At 39.6% G+C, this 15,953-nt stretch overlaps 2 non-coding genes across 2 annotated transcripts; one reads left to right on the plus strand and one right to left on the minus strand.

Annotated features, from left to right (window-relative positions):
- The first annotated feature begins 10,427 nt into the window (after positions 1-10,427).
- On the plus strand, positions 10,428-10,491 carry LOC131823012 (small nucleolar RNA SNORD45). The gene has a single exon (XR_009350461.1). It is a non-coding gene; the product is annotated as a small nucleolar RNA SNORD45 (small nucleolar RNA).
- Positions 10,492-13,812: 3,321 nt separating this feature from the next.
- LOC131822972 (U6 spliceosomal RNA) lies at positions 13,813-13,916 on the minus strand. The gene has a single exon (XR_009350427.1). It is a non-coding gene; the product is annotated as a U6 spliceosomal RNA (small nuclear RNA).
- Between the last annotated feature and the right edge of the window lie 2,037 nt (positions 13,917-15,953).

Below are 15,953 nucleotides of genomic sequence, written 5' to 3' on the forward strand. Positions count from 1 at the left end.
CAGTCAGAATGGCTAAAATTAAGTCAGGAAATGACAGATGTTGGCAAGGATATAGCGAAAGGGGAACCCTCCTACATCGTTGGTGGGAATGCAAGTTGGTGCAGCCACTCTGGAATACAGTATAGAGGGTCCCCAAAAAGTTGAAAATAGAGCTACTCTGTGAGGCAACAATTGTACTACTGGGTATTTACCCCAAAGATACAGAAAGGGGACACCTGCACCCCAGTGTTCATAGCAGTGTCTGCAATAGCTGAACTATGGAAAGAGCCCAGATGTCCCATCAACAGATGAATGGATAAGTGTGTGTCTGTATGTGTGTGTGATGGACTATGAATCAGCCAACAAAAAGAATGAGATTTTTTAAAAAAGAATGAAATCTTGCCATTTGGAACAAAGTGGATGGAACTAGAGGGTATTGTGGTAAGCGAAATAAGTCAATTAGAGAAAGATAGTAATCATACATCTCACTGAGGAGTGGAATTTGAGGAACAAGTCAGAGGATCATAGGGGAAGAGAGGAAAAACAAGATGAAACCAGAGAAGGAGACAAGTCATAGGAGTCTTAAAATCATAGGAACAAACGGTTGTGGGAGGGGAGTGGAGGGATGGGGTAACTGGGTGATTGATAATAAGGAGGGCACATGGTGTAGTGAGCACTGGGTATTATATAAGACAGATGAATCAGGTCTGTACCTCTGAAACCAGTAATACATTTGTTTAATTAAATTTAAATGAAAAAAATGTTTAAAAATGTGGTTATAGTACCTGTTCTATAGGAACATTACGGGATCAGTTGGAGAGTAATTGTCAATAAAAGTCCATATTTTTTTCTGTATTGCATACATATTTTGCGCATATATATATATATATATATATATATATAAATACACACACACACAAATACACAGACACTTTATGAAAGTCAGACGTGACCATTCCAGGACTATGGGCTCTGTAAAGGCAGCCCCTTTGCACTTTATTCTGTTTACCTCAGTATTTTCTCTAACATGTTTTGTTCTTTTTATCTTGTGTGTTGACTTGGTATTACAGAAAATGAGGTAATACCCCCACCATATACATGCAGCATATACTTATTATTACATTAGGTAAACACAGTAAATCATCTTTCCTCTGATAATGCAGAATTTAAGAAACAAGGCAGAGGATCATAGGGGAACGGGAGAAAAGAAGAAACCAGAGAGAGAGACAAACCATAAGAGACTTTTTAAGATTTTATTTGACAGGTCATAAGTAAGCAGAGAGAGGGGAGAAGCAGGCTCCCCTCCGAGTAGAGAGCCCGATGCAGGACTCGATGCCGGACTCGATACCAGGACTCTGAGACCATGACCCGGAGCTGAAGACAGAGGCCCAACCGACTGAGCCATCCAAGCGCCCCCCATAAGAGACTCTTAATCTTAGGACACAGTGTTGCTGGGGTGGAGCACGGGTAGACATTGCGGAATGTGTCGTGAGCGCTGTGTGTTGTATAAGCCGGATGAATCACAGACCTGTACCCCTGAAACAATCTGTGTTAATAATAAAAAGAATGCGAAGGAACATAGGAGTAGAAAAGAAAAAAAAATCCTCTATTCCTGTTTGGACACTGGACCTGTAGCTATCTTAAGCTACCATCCTTCATTTCATTTTAGGGACTGCTTTCTCGGAATCCCTTTTGGTTAAATCTTCTAGGTTCGTTTTTTCATTCTTTTTCAGAGTTTGTTACTTGAGCATGAGCTGGGGGTGGGGGACAGGCAGAGGGTAAGGGACAGCACATTTCCTACTAGGTGCAGACCAAGGACTCAGGTCATGCTTGAGGCAAAGTCCGATGCTTAATTGCTTGAGCCCTGTAGGTTTTCTTTCTTAGGCGTTCTCTATTCTGAAAATTTAATTTCTCAGTAGATAACATAAAATATAGACCTGTATCAACAACAAAGAAACACTGTTGAGCCTTTGATTGAAGTTGTATTGAATCTAGATCAATTTGCATAAAATTCACATCGACAATGTTGAGGCTTCTAATCGATATACCCATTTATTTGACTATAACTTCTCTCTGCAATGTTTGTAGTTTTCAGTATACATGATACAACATCCTGTCAGATTTATGCCCAAGTACAGTCCACTGGGTTTTCTACAAAGATGATTTTGTTATCTTCAAATAGACATTTTAGTTGCTTGACAATCTAAGTCCTTTTCCTTTTTTTATCTTCCCCCCCCCCCCCCATTGCACAGACTAGGACCTCCAGCACAATGCTCATTCTTAGCATTTTATGATTGGTTTTACCCATCATTTTACTGCTCCTATTTCCTCAATGATTTTCATACCTTTTTCTGTTTTATTTAAATTCAGAGTATTGTTAGTTTCAGAGGTAGAGTTTAGTTGTTCATCAGTTGTTTATAACACCATTAGAGAGGACTCATTACATCATGTGTTCCTAATGCCCATCACCCTGTTACTCTGTACCCCCATGTTCCTCCCTCCCTTTTTTTATTACTTAGGATACCCCTCAGTCTTTACATAAAATTACTTAATACTGGCAATGCAGTATTCTTTGATCTTTTCCCCACTGATGTTATTTAGTTCATCTTCTGTAAATAATGTACAATTTATACATATTTATACTTTTAACAAAATAAGACTATTGAACATAATGAGAAAAAACTCATGTATCCTTGGCCCTAATGTTAATAGAACATTACCAACACCTTTGAGGTTTCCTTTATTCTCCTTTTCAATTCCAACCTCTTCACTTCCCGGTCCTGTCTAGTTACCTCTGCTATTTTTAATTTGATAGTCTGTTGTTTCCTGACCTTTTACTGTGTATGTTTATATCCGCAAACAATATGTTAATTTGTTCCACATGTTTTTTAAATTAACATAGTTAATTACAACATGTATGGTTCACACTGTTAATTTCAGGTGCAACAATATAGTTATTCAATTCTGTACATTATTCAAAGCTCATAAGTGTACTTTCTAGTTTCACATATATTTGAGTTTTACATAAAGTTGATTAATCATGTCTTGAATATTTTTCATTCAACATGTTCATGAAATTGATTTGTCATGTTTTTGCTTAAAGTTGTACTTCGTTTTCGTTCTACTTCTGATAGATACTCAGTTTGAAACTTTCAACAAACAACTGCTATGAAAATTACGCATCTGGTTTCTTTGGGGAGTGAGTTACTACTAAACTTTCATCTTTATTGTATAATAGCAAATTATTTTCCAGAGTGTTGTGCCAATTTATACTCCCCCCCCCCCAACAGTGTATAAATGTTTTCATTGCTCTGCCTCAAGAGTACTTGATTTAAATTATATATATACACATACTTTTTTTTTACTAATTGCAGTATGTTAAATGTTATCTCCAGTCTTAATTATTCCCATGATCTCTAATAGAGTATATTTTTGTAGTTTAATAATCATTAGTTTTTCTTCTGTAAAATACCTGTTAACCCCCCACCCTGTTTTCCTGTTAGTGTGTCTTAACTGACTTATAAGAGCTCTTTATATTTTCCTGGATTTTAGTCCTGTAGCAATTACATTCACTGCAGGTATCTTCAAAATTTATCTCACTCTTACTGTGTCTTAGTTAAGTTTGATTCAGTCTTTCTTCTTGAGGTTTGAATTCTTTTTAAAGATGTTATTTATTAGAGAGTAAGCATGAATAGGGGCAGAGGGAAAGGGAGAAGCAAATGTTCTGCTGAGCTTGGAGCCTGACGAGGGACCCCATCCCAGGACTGTGGGATCATGACTTGAGCCAAAGGTAGATGCCTAACTAAGCCACCCAGGTGCCCCAGAGGTTTGGTTTCTTCAGGAAATCTTCCCCTGCTATACTCCAGGGCCATTAAATAATCTATATGTACACCTAATCATCTACTTGGAAGTTGATTCTGTTTTGGTGATGGGTCCTGCTTATTAACTATACATAATGTATGGATGACTAATGGTAACAACACCATTTATTGAGAGGTCCATAATTTCCCCAGCTTATTTGCATCCACATTGAATATGTTCTGCTGGTCTGTTGGTCTGTCCTTGGTCTATCCCAATACCATACTCAACTCTTGCAGCTCTCTCATTCTTAGTATCTGGTGACAGTTTTCATCTCTTCAAGTTACCTTGACAATTCATGGCCTCTTCCATACAAATTTTAGCTTGCCATATTAAACACCATAACTTGGGGCTCCTGGGTGGCTCAGTGGGTTATGTCTCTGCCTTTGGCTCAGGTCATGATCTCAGGGTCCAGGGATTGAGACCCACGTCGGTCTCTGCTCAGCAGGGAGCCTGCTTCCCCCCTCTCTGCCTGCCTCTCTGCCTACTTGTGGTCTCTCTTTCTCTGTCAAATAAATAAAATCTTTTAAAAAAAATACACACCATAACTTGGAGATTTTGATTTGTTTGAAATTGTATTGAAGCTATAAATCAAGTTTGAGAAAACTGACACGTTTATTGAATTGCCTAATCCATGTATGTCTTTACATCTCTTTTAAGTCTCTAAAGCTACTACAACACCCACCAGTGGGATGCCTTAGAGAAAACTAAACATTCTATCTCACATGACTTTCATGGGGTATTCCTGACATCAAGATTACTCAGCAGAATATTGAATATTAAGCAAGTTTGCATCTGTAGCTTCATTTCCATGAAAACCCTTCTAGTTCACATAGTAGCCCAAGAATACTTTTGGGTTCCCTGTGAGATGGTTCAGGTAAGAGTAAATGAGACCTTGAGTAAATGAGAGACCTGCACTGACTTCATATCTCAAGAAGCCATTAAATTTTGTGACTGACCTGACGAGTGTGTTTCATGGACTGGAGATTGCACTGAAGAGTTACGTGGTCTCTGGAGGAAGCACATATACTAGATACACCAAAAGGGCTTTGAAGTTCTTCAAACTTGTTAGGTTTTTAGAACCAGTTTCCTTATCTTTAAAACAGAAAAACAATCTGCATTATAGGGTTGATTAAAGACAATGTTCCCAGCTGCCACCCTCAGTAATACCAAGACTACAGGCGTAGTCTCCCCTTCCTCCTATCAAGCTCAGCTCAGCTAAGCATTTTATTTATTTGACAGAGCGAGAAAGGGAACACTAGCAGGGTTAGTAGGATAGGGAGAAGCAGGCTTCCTGCTGAGAAGGGAGCCCAATGTAGGGCTCACTCCCTCGCCCCTGGGATCATGACGTGAGCCAAAGGCAGACGTTTAAGGGCTGCGCCACCTAGGTTCTCCAAGCGAATCATTTTGTACTTGAATAGCTCACCTGGGGGCGCCTGAATGCCTTAGTCATTAAGCATCTGCCTTGGGCTCAGGTTGTGTTCCCTCTCTTGCTGTGTGTGTGTGTCTCTTTCTGTAAAATAAATAAATAAATAATCTTAATATAAAAAAAGAGCTCATCTGATTTCCTTTACAGAAGGGATTTGACTCATCTTTATTTTTAAATCTAGTTTTAATGTTTCAATTATTCGTATTGCTTACAAGATTATTTTACAGCCACTATTGCCAGCTTCTCAGAGGCCACCACTTCTCAACTCTTGTTCTTAGGGTGTTTATAATCACTAAATAACAGGCTAACAATAGTACTTATGTATTTTTCAGTTTTTGATATTATCATTTAATGTCTTACTTTGGAAGATGAGAATTTAGAGCAGTTGTCACTCTTTGGTCCTCTCCTAATAGCATTCTTCATTTTCTACAGAATGTTTTCTGATGTTTACAATATTTTGACTATGTTAGTGCCATTTACCTCTTAGCCATATATTATGAAATAATATTTTGTTTCTCTACAACTTTGCTTTGTCATAGTTAAAACAGTTCTATTTCTCATTGCCTTTGTTTCCCATGTCCTTATCCTTAGTTCATCCCCAAACTGTCCCTACAGTTCTCCAAATTTCTCAATTTTAACATCCTTAGCTTTCTACCACTTTGATTGTGCCAACTACTCTCAAGGAGCCCTGTGACTTCTAATGCAGACTGGTTCACGAAGCCAGCTGCTCATATAACATCTTGGGAATGCCCTTGGCATCTCTTGAGTTGATTTTTATGTTTCCCATATAGTTTTCCATTTGAAGGTTGTTTTTCATTGACAAGGCCCTTCAGTAGCTTCCTAATAGTGGTCCATGGGAAATAAATTTTTTGAGACTTTAAAAAGGATTTTATTTTAGAGGCACCTGGGTGGCTCAGTAGGTTGGGCATCTACCTTCGGCTCAGGTCATGATCCCAGGGTCCTGGGATTGAGTCCCACATTGGGCTCCTTGCTCCTCGGGGAGCCTGCTTCTCTCTCTTCCTCTGCCTGACACTCCCCCTGTTTGTGCTCTCTCTGTCTGTGTCAAATAAATAAATGTTTTTTAATAAATATTTCATTTTTAAGTAATCTCTATACCCAACATAGGGCTTAAAAACTCACAACTTCAAGATCAAGAGTTGCATTCTCCACCAAGTGAGCCAGCCAGGCACCACTTTTCGAGATTTTCAAGTATGAAAGTATGTTTAGTCTAGCCTGGTATTTAACAAAGTTTCTCAGTTTCTGGTTTTGAAATAATTTATTGTTACATATTTCTAGCATTTTTTGTTGTGAAATATACTGTTAGAATGTCTGACATGTGTTTGAAAATGCATTAACAGGGTGCCTGGGTGGCTCAGTCGGTTAAGCATCTGCCTTCAGCTCAGGGGATGATCCCAGGGTCCTGGGATTGAGCCCCACATCAGGCTCCCTACTCAGTAGAGCCTGTTTCTCCCTCTCCCTCTGCCATTTCCCCTGATTGTGCTCTCTGGTTCTCTCTCTCTCCCTCCTTAAAATAAAATAAAATGCATCAACAGAAACAATGTGCTAAAGCATGACAATACTGCATACAGAGTTAGTTTCTCTAATCAAGAATTCACATTCAAGGATGGTCAGGTGGCATTCCAAGAGCAAACTCAAGCTCCAAGTGCTGCAACATTGCTTCAGATATAGATATAGATATATAGATATAGATATATATTTGCTTCAGGTATCTTCATCTCTCATATATTCTGAAGCTATAAAAGCTATAATTAAACTAATGGGTTATAATGGACATAAAAAATGGGGTGAGTTTGATGAAATTAGTGGTATTGGACATATATGATTTGACTGAAAGATTGGAGTTATTCACACTCTTGCATGGATAGGACAATAATGCTAGGGAACACTGTAGTCTATACCCAATGAAAAATGAGCCTGGAATTCCCAAACTATCTGGCCATTGATTCTAAGGACACTGGTGACCTCACAGTAAGTATAATGTTAGATGAATTCTGGCTTTATGGAATTGTGTTTGCTTCAGGTGAACCATTGGTGCAAGATCAGAACACCTAAACAGAATGCTGGGAACACTGGTTTACCAACAAGGCTATATGAATGTGCAGAGTCCGCCTGCTAAGTAAATGACTATCTCAAATGTGTTCTAGAGGGCGCCTGGGTGCCTCAGTCAGTTAAACATCTGCCTTGGGTCCCGGGGTCCTGGGATTGAGCCCTCCTTCGTTGAGCTCCCTGCTCAGAGGGGAGTCTGCTTCTCCTTCTCCCTCTGCTGATCTCTCTGCTTATGCTCTCTCTCTCTCTCAAATAAGTAAGTAAAATCTTTTAAAAAAATAAAATGCTGAAACCTACAACAACAAAAAAAGGACTAAGATAAAATGTAGCAATATGGTAGCACTTGGAGCTTGAGTTTGCCATTAGAACGCCACCTGACCATCCTTGGATGTGAATTCCTGGTTAGAGAAACAGACTAACTATGTATACAGTATTGATTAAAAGTCATACTTTAGCACATCGTTTCTGTGGAGCATTTTATTTTATTTTAAAGATTTTATTTGTTTATTTGACAGAGAGCAGAAGGAATAGCCGGTGCAAATCCTTCAGGAGAGATTGTAACTGGCCTGTAGGAATAGCGAGGAATTCAGGATGACTAGAGCACAGTAAATACGTGGGAGAATAATAAGAAATAAGATCAAGAAGCAGCATGGGCCTGAATAGTATGTTGTGTGGAACATGATTCTAAGGCCACTAAATGAGATAGGAAGTCAATGGTTGGTTTTGAGCAGAAAAGCGGCACATTTATGTTTTAAGAATCACTCGGCTGCTGTGTTGAGGATAGCTTGGAGGGAGCAAGTTTAGAACCAAGAAGAGAAATGAGGAGGTTGTTGGGATAATCCAGGAAAGAAGAAATGGTGCTTGGACCAGTGGTGGAGGTGGTTAGTAGTAGTCTCATTCTAGCTTTAGTGAGTAAATTCTTCATTATGAATAAAGCATTGATGTTTCATTCCAAGCAGAAAAGACAAAAACCCAAAACTGTCTTGCTTTGCGTTTCAGTGGTACACCTCTCAAATGGCCGCTTTTGACATACCATTAAGTCTTTGCCATTAACAATAATTGCAATGAGCAATCACGGGAGTCCCATACCCCGCAGCCAGTCACAGCTCAGTCTTTCCCCCTTTACCCTTCTCGAAAGCACAGCTCACTGCTTCCTTAACCAAGAAAGCCAGCCCCAATTCAAAAGCATAGAATCATTTCTGTGAGAAAAGAATTTATTGATTGAAAAATCAGGGGCGCCTGGGTGGCTCAGTGGTTTGGGCTGCTGCCTTCGGCTCGGGTCATGATCTCAGGGTCCTGGGATCGAGCCCTGCATCGGGCTCTCTGCTCCACAGGAAGCCTGATTCTCTCTCTCTCTCTCTCTCTGCCTGCCTCTCTGCCTACTTGTGATCTCTGTCTGTCAAATAAATAAAATCTTTAAAAAAAAAAAAAAAGAAAAAGAAAAATCAGTAGTGTACTCCCAGCATCCCTGCCCTGCTCTGTCCCTGCCAGTTCCTGGTTCCTTAATATTCCTCCACCAACATGGTCATCTAGGAAGTCATCTCTATAATATTCTTTTGCCCATTTTCATGACATCATCCTGCTTGTTCCTGATTGTCCCTTTTCTAAACCTTCCCCATCACTCAAAATAAGGCAGTGGTAGTGGAAAGAACATACATTTTAAATCCTAAGCTAAGTTGATGTATTTGTACTCATTACCAATTTATTGCCTCTTGATTTTTATCTTTTCAAAAAATCAGCTTTAGGTTTGTGGATGGTCTTCCATTGTTTTTAATTTTCACTTTAATTAGTCCCTTTCAGCTTTATTGATCTATTATTCAAAATATTTTTTTAATAGTTTAAAAAAAAAAAAAAGATTTGGGGCACCTGGGTGGCTCAGTGGGTTAAGCCTCTGCCTTCAGCTCCAGTCATGATCTCAGGGACCTGGGATGGAGCCCCGCATCGGGCTCTCTGCTCAGCAGGAAGCCTGCTTCTCCTTCTCTCTCTGCCTGCCTCTCTGCCTACTTGTGATCTCTCTCTCTCTCTGTGTCAAATAAATAAATAAATAAAAATCTTCTTAAAATTTAAAATTTTTAAATAAAGATTTTATTTATTTACTTAAAAGAGAGCACAGAGGGAGACAGAGAAGTGGACTCCCCGCTGAGCAGATATCCTGATGTGGGGCTTGATCCCAGAACCCTGAGATCATGACCGGAGCCAAAGGCAAGCCCTAAACCGACTTAAGTCACCCAGGTACCTTATTCCCAGGCCTGTAGGCCCCACATCACTGAAGGGTTCCCACAGGCCCCTTAAGAAGAGCCTGTCTTACCCATGATGAAAGAGGACGATTAGGGTTTAATTCATAACTGTAAAGTTTTGTTTTTTTTTTAAGTTGGGGGTTACTAATTTGTTTCACTAGAATGGCAGAGGAGATGTAAACAAATTTTATTACATAGGCTTTTTATTCAGTTACGTAAAAACGACAAATCAGGTACTGTATTTTAGTTAAAAATTACTTTAATTCAACAGAACAACTTTTGTGGCTATTTAATGAAATCTGTAAATAGGAGGTGGAGTTCAAGAAATCCTGGCTAAGCAGTTTTTAACTGCAGGCTCTAAAGTATGTCAAATACAGAGAATATTCTGGAATATAAGTGTTTATTCGTATTTGAAGATGAAACTAAACGTAGATGTGCCTTGGAATGTTAGTTATGTAATAATTTGGTTAAGAGAGCATTCTGGGTCTGTGCTTCTGCGTTCAGCTTTTATGTGATTGACTCACGCAGAAGCCCCAACCGTGACCATGAGCCCCCAGACACATGCTGTCCAGCCCACACACGAGGAGCCTGTTCACAGTCCTGCTGAGTGCACCCCCAGCCTCGGACCTGCTGTCTCCACAGGAGGAAGCTATCTTTTGAAATTTGTGCACTGACCCCACTGACCCCAATTTGATCAAATTATGTATAAAATTCTTTTTAGAAGAGATGGCTCATTAACAGGGAGGAGATCATTATATTGCAGTTACAAGAATAGCCTTAGGCATTCAGATTTTTTTTTAAATATATATAATAGGGAAGATTCAGCCATCACTGGAGTGTTTTAAAATTCAAGAACAGGTCAATGATGATCTGGCATGTATTCTGAATCCGAAGCTGATTATTACTACTTTAAGATGCTGGTGAGGATGTGGAGAAAGGGGAACCCTCCTACACTGTTGGTGGGAATGCAAGCTGGTGCAACCGCTCTGGAAAACAGCATGGAGGGTCCTCAAAAAGTTAAAAACAGAGCTACCCTATTACCTAGCAATTGCACTACTGGGTATTTACCCTAAAGATACAAACATAGTGATCCGAAGGGGCACGTGCACCCGAATGTTTATAGTAGCAATGTCCACAATAGCCAAACTATGGAAAGAACCTAGATGTCCATCAACAGATGAATGGATAAAGAAGATGTGGTATATATACACAATTGAATACTATGCAGCCATCAAAAGAAATGAAATCTTGCCATTGTGATGAGGTGGATGGAACTAGAGGGTATCATGCTTAGTGAAATAAGTCAAGCGGAGAAAGAAAACTATCATATGATCTCCCTGATAGGAGGAAGTGGAGATGTAACGTCGGGGGTTTGGGGGGTAGGAAAAGAAAAAATGAAGCAAGATGGGATCGGGAGGGAGGCAAACCATAAGTGACTCTTAATCTCACAAAACAAATTGAGGGTTGCTGGGGGGAGGGGGTTTGGGAGAAGGGAGTGGGATTATGGACATTGGGGAGGGTATGTGCTTTGGTGAGTGCTGCGAAGTGTGTAAACCTGGTAGTTCACAGACCTGTACCCCTGGGGATAAAAATACATTATATGTTTATAAGAAAATTTAAAAATTTAAAAAAAAATTCAAGAACAGCAGAAGGAAGCATCAGTTGGCATTCTTCTTTTTTTTTTTAATTTTTTATTTTTTATAAACATATAATATATTTTTATCCCCAAGGGTACAGGTCTGTGAATCGCCAGGTTTACACACTTCACAGCACTCACCAAAGCACATACCCTCCCCAATGTCCATAGTCCCACCCCCCTTCTCCCAAACCCCCCTCCCCCCAGCAACCCTCAGTTTGCTTTGTGAAATTAAGAGTCACTTATGGTTTGTCTCCCTCCCAATCCCATCTTGTTTCATTTATTCTTCTCCTACCCTCTTAAGCCCCCATGTTGCATCAACACTTCCTCATATCAAGGAGATCATACAATAGTTGTCTTTCTCCGCTTGACTTATTTCGCTAAGCATGTTACGCTCTAGTTCCATCCACGTTGTCGCAAATGGCAAGATTTCATTTCTTTTGTTGGCTGCATAGTATTCCATTGTGTATATATACCACATCTTCTTTATCCATTCATCTGTTGATGAGCATCTAGGTTCTTTCCATAGTTTGGCTATAGTGGACATTGCTACTATAAACATTCAGGTGCACGTGCCCCTTCGGATCACTATGTTTGTATCTTTAGGGTAAATACCCAGTAGTGCTATTGCTGGGTCATAGGGTAGTTCTATTTTCAACATTTTAAGGAACCTCCATGTTGTTTTCCAGAGAGGTTGCACCAGCTTGCATTCCCACCAACAGTGTAGGAGGGTTCCCCTTTCTCCGCATCCTGGAGTTGGCATTCTTCTAACAATGACCTGTCTTCAGAATTTTTGCTTCAACATCAAGGAAAAGGTTCATTTTCCTACTTTCAACCAATGAAATATTCTGGATGAAACAAGTCACTCATTTGCCATGACCTTTTAGAAAAGTTATTTTGTTTTTTTTTTTTTTTAAATAAAAGTACCTATTATTAATCTGTATTTGCATTGACTATGTTTTAGTGTATTTATAAATGGTGAACTCAGTTTCTGAACTTACACATTTCATTTGCAATTTCTAAAAAAATAATCGTTTTTATTATATTCTTCTGCTTGCTTTTGATTTGTTCCCCCTGTGGTTTATAGTGTACATGTGGCTCAGTGGGTTAGAGCCTCTGCTTTCAGCTCAGGTCTTGATCTCAGGGTCCTGGGATCGAGCCCTGCATTGGGCTCTCTGCTCAGCGGGGAGCCTGCTTCTCCCTCTCTCTCTGCCTGCCTCTCTCTGTCTACTTGTGATCTCTGTCTATCAAATAAATAAACAAAATCTTTAAAATTTTTTTTAAATTTTTTAAATAAATAAAATAATCTGAGGTCATCTTCAAATAATATTAACATTTCCTTTTCAGGAAGGGAAAGGGATAGCCCCTATAAAAGTATATTATCAACTTCTCTCGTTAATCCTTTATGCTTTTAGGGTCATACATATATGCTAGAAACAGACTAATACATTTGTTAGTATTATTGCTGTAAGCAGCAGTCATCTTTTAGAGCTAATACCTTCATTGATTCCATTTTTGATGTACTTCATTTCTTTGTATAAATACACATTTCTGGCTTGTTCTGAAGAACTTTGATTACCATTCCTTGTAGTATAAGAATAGCAATGAATTCCCTCAGTTTTACTTTTGTAGGCATTTCATTATCACTTTTGAGGAGTATTTTCATTAAGTATAAAACTACGAGTTCACACGCTTTTTTCTTTCTACACCTTAAAGATGTCACTTTAAAAAAATCACACACACAAAAATCTTTCTTCCACTTACAAGTGGTAAACACAGAATTCAGAATTTTAAAGACTGCACACTGGTTGAGTTATACTACATGTACTTACTCTCCTATATATGTAAAATAAGAAAATAAAGCAGAATGCACAATAGTTTTTAAATAGTTCATTGTTCATAATCTATTACTTATACAGATTGTAAGAAGGTGCCTCGTTAGCGCAGTAGGTAGCGCGTCAGTCTCATATACAGATTGTAAGAGATTAGGAATCATACCCAGTATGACATAAGGTGTATTTTGGTAAAATATCACTTGAATAGATATAAGACTAGGCATTCAAATTATAAAATTAAACTGTGCAAATTTCATAGTTCAGAAGAATGCCAGTCCTACTGAATTTTACTTTTGTGGAAAAAGAATTGCTCCTGTAACTACTGGAAGCCCTGCAGCAAAGCTATCCCAGTTCTGTAACTGAATTCTATAGCCTGAATCCTGTCACAATGGCATCTTCCTCTTTTCCTGGGATTCTTAGCAACATCTATATCCTGTTTGGTTTTGTCTTTCGTCTCTTCCACCTAGTAATGCCATCGTGACAGGATCTATTTTGGACTGTAATTCTGTAGTGTCTTTTGAAATCCCAATGTCTCCTCTCTCCTTAAAAATGGTAAGATCAGATTGTACTGTTATAGGATCTAGAATCAGATTTATCTTAAATTGATAATGTTTTCTGAGCCATATGTTGTGATGAAAGTCTGTAATCATCATTCTTTAATTAAAATGAAAAAACCCTGGAATTTGTATCATTTAATATCTGTTGTGAATGTGTGTGTGTGAGTGTGTGTGTCCTAATCTTCAAAGACGGGCAGGATGCTGGGGAACTACACAGAAAATAGAACGCTTCATGAATTTACCTGTCATCCTTGCATGGGGGCCATGCTAATCTCCATATCCTCCTAGTTTTAGTGTATGTGCTGCCAAAATGTGCACCCTGTTGTGGATACTTTCAATATTAATTAATTAGTAATTGCAAATCTTCTATCTCAATATATTAGAGATGTGAGTATGAAAGCATGGTCTGAAAGTTTTGTTATCAATTAATTTGTGTCTAGTATCTTATTCTTTGTACTTTAAGGCTTTCTAGGCTGTAGCTAGTTACTTTCTGATAAGAGCATCCATTGCTCAAAACCAGAATCTAATCTCTCCCTCTAATACTCAGCTATCTTCTCTAGCTATAAAGTTTTTCTCCTTTACATGGCTATTGCTTTTTCTTTGAGGCATCTTGTTCTATGGAACATGTGAGCCCAGTGGGAGACTACAGTGCAGACATAAATGCTTTAGGTCCTTCACAAAAAAAGGGGTGGGAACCTGATAGTATCTCTCTTCCTGTCTTTTCCTTGTGCTACTTCTGATTTGCACTTGCTTGGCTGCTCCCTGGGTTGGCAGAGTGAGGGGCAGATAAGCCAGGAAGAGGAAGGATTTAGTTTCTATAACTGATGGATGCAAGAGCGACAGCGGTTGGACAGGACAGTCATCATTAGGTCTGTAAGGAAACAGGAACAGCGAGGGTAGTGTATCTCAGTGAGAGCTCTGCAGGACAACCGACACGTCCTCTCGGGGAACCCCGTGCTCACTCAGCAGACCCTACACAGTCAGGTCCCTGGGCGCTGGGTCTTGGGAGAAGAGGATAGCTTCTCTGTTCACACATGATGTCTTTCCCTCTTTCTGGCACCTTGTCTTGCTGGTGGTCTCCAAAACCAAGATTGACCTCCTCCTCCTGTCACACTGGGAGCCGAGGCCCGGAAGCCCCCGATGACCATTGCCAGTCACAACTTGGCTGGCCACCCCTTGCCTTCCAGACTCTTAAGAGCTGATGCCCCCTGTAGCACCTGAGGCAGTAGGAGCTGGAGGGGGTTTGAGGCGCAGAGTTGTCCTGTGGACTAGATGTCTTTGCATTCTTAAGAGACCAGGGTGTTTGGTTGGTTTGTTAGTTTTCTGCCACCCATCCCCAATCTGGCCAGACTGAGTGCACTTCATATGAGGAACTCCCCACAGACTATTTGCTTCCTTCCTTTCCTTTTTCTTTCTTTTTTTTTTTTTAAAGATTTTATTTATTTATTTGTCAGAGATAGAGCGCGAGCGAAAGCGAGCACAGGCAGACAGAGTGGAAGGCAGAGTCAGAGGGAGAAGCAGGCTCCCCATGGAGCAAGGAGCCCGATGTGGGACTCGATCCCAGGACGCTGGGATCATGACCTGAGCCGAAGGCAGCTGCTTAACCAACTGAGCCACCCAGGCGTCCCAGTTCCTTTCCTTTTTCTTTCTCTTTTTCTTCCACAGGGTGTGATAGCCTACCTCCAAGATGACTCCCAGTGATCCCAATCGCTTTGCAAATAAGTGGGGCTGTGTTACTAGTTCTAATCAACAAAGTAAGTGCAGACATGATGAGTGCTACTTTCTGCCTGGTATGAAGAGCCAAGGCCATCACAATGCTCTCTCCTTCATATATTTAAGTAATTTTTTTGTTTTTGCATAATTTTAGATGTTAAGCAAGGTTGCACGGATACTACAGAGAGTACTCATGTACTCCATACTCAGTTTCCCTACATTACTCTAGTACCTTTGTCACAATAAATGAACCACTATTGATACATTATTAATTAAACTTCACATTTTATGCAGATTTTTATGAGTTTTTCCCTGCTGCCCTTTTTCTGTTCCAGGATCCCATCTCTGATACCACATTATTTAATCATCTGTAACCTTAGGTTCCTCTGGTCTGTGAGCTTCTTAGACTTTCTTGGACAGTTTTGAGGAATATTGTATCAGGTATTTGGGGGAAATGTACCTCAGTTTCAGTTCATTTTCTATTCTTATAGTTGGACTAGAGCAGTGGATTTAGGGAAGACCATAGGGCTGACATGCCATTCTTATCACATCATATCAAGGGTACTTGGTATCAACATGGCACATCGCTGATGATGGGAACCTTGATCATCTTCCTAGTGTTTGTAAGCTTCTCTACTCTGT

Source organism: Mustela lutreola, chromosome 1 (genome assembly GCF_030435805.1).
Source record: "Mustela lutreola isolate mMusLut2 chromosome 1, mMusLut2.pri, whole genome shotgun sequence".
Taxonomy (NCBI): Eukaryota; Metazoa; Chordata; class Mammalia; order Carnivora; family Mustelidae; genus Mustela; species Mustela lutreola.